Below are 1,592 nucleotides of genomic sequence, written 5' to 3' on the forward strand. Positions count from 1 at the left end.
TTCATTTTCTCAGAATGTATTAAAATCCATTTTAACTATCAATTTTCAGATATACTTTGCAGTTTCCTTCATTGAATCATCATACATTTTGAGTCAACTTTGTTCTATGCATGCAAATTCAGGTATTTTTTCATCAGGCAAATTTTATTTTTAATCCTTCTATAGTTGCAATTTTTGTCACCAAATGAATTTCTCATTCATTCTTAACATGTTTTTTAAAACATGTTTTTTGCAACTCCCTTTTGCCAGTGACCTACAGGATTGTACCTATAGTGAAACAGAGGGTGTAATTAATTCTAGTAAGAATGACAGCAGACCATAGAGGGCTCAGGTATAACAGTAACAGGGTGCACAAAAGGACTTCTTACAAGATTTCAGCAGCTGTTTGTACACTTGATTGCTATTCAGGGAAGCAGGTCTTTTTCTGTATTGAATGCTGTGAGGAGTTAAACTTAATTCTATCGTTGGTAAAACTTCTTAATCTTCAGTAAATTTAATCATTGTTTTTTAGAGGGCAAAAACAATGTAGTGGAGCTAAAATTAATTTGTAAGAAGTTCCAGTTAGTCATTTTAGTATGAAGAATGGAAAGTCAGTCATTTTTATGATTTCTAATGTTATCATTTACCATTTGACTAGTATGGTTACAAAATACTTTTAGTTTTGTCTTGGTAATTGTGAACTTTTGATGAAGGATGCATGACAGTTTTTCCCCTCAGCAGCATAAGACTTGGCCTTGCAGTGAATGCAAACCAGCTCCCGGTCCTCTGGAACAGCTTTTGCCTTTCCAACTTATTATCAAAACACTGATGTATTTTCCATGGTGTATTAGACAATGTTTATCATAAATTATGTCAGTGAAAACACGTAACAGTGAAACGCATTCACTTCTTAGTATCCTGCATGATATTTTTTACATCTCCCGTAAGACTCAACTAAGGCCTTTGATATTAGGTAAATTGTGAGGCACTGCAAACCTAGCAAGGGAGAGACAGGACCTCTGTGCCAGTCAAGCCTTCCTTTCTCAGACTATGCTCTTGTTGCTAATGTTTCAACATCCCTCACATGCCATCCACTTTAGAGGCAATGTACCCAACTGAGCCCACATCAGGCCGGGTAGGATTTTGATGTAGCAACGTGAAACACACACGTTCTTGCAGTCATGGGGCTTGTAAGTTTGTGGGAAAAGTGATGCCTATCAAATGATACAGCTTTGGTTTCTAAGATAGAAATAAGGGCTTCGTAGGAAAATCAAAAACAATATGAGCTAATAGTAGGGTTGAGGTGTGTTTATATCTTTTCTGTGAGGCTTGGAGTGAGGATTTTATTGTTCTCTGAGATTAGAGACTTCCTGTTGATTAGGCCACAAATATTTATGGTGTCTTTTTTGTGTTTAATATTATGGGATTCATTTAAATGTTTAACTTGTTATAGTATATGGCATATTATTTTGCTGCTGTACAGATTTTGCAATACATACTCCACTAAACCATGGAGTTCCTCCTATTTAGAGAAACGGTTACATTTCATCTGCACGATTCTAGGGAATATTGAGTTTATTCTCTGAGTAGAGTGGTATCTCTGCTTACCTACT

This window comes from Equus quagga, chromosome 14 (genome assembly GCF_021613505.1).
Source record: "Equus quagga isolate Etosha38 chromosome 14, UCLA_HA_Equagga_1.0, whole genome shotgun sequence".
NCBI classification, from domain to species: Eukaryota; Metazoa; Chordata; class Mammalia; order Perissodactyla; family Equidae; genus Equus; species Equus quagga.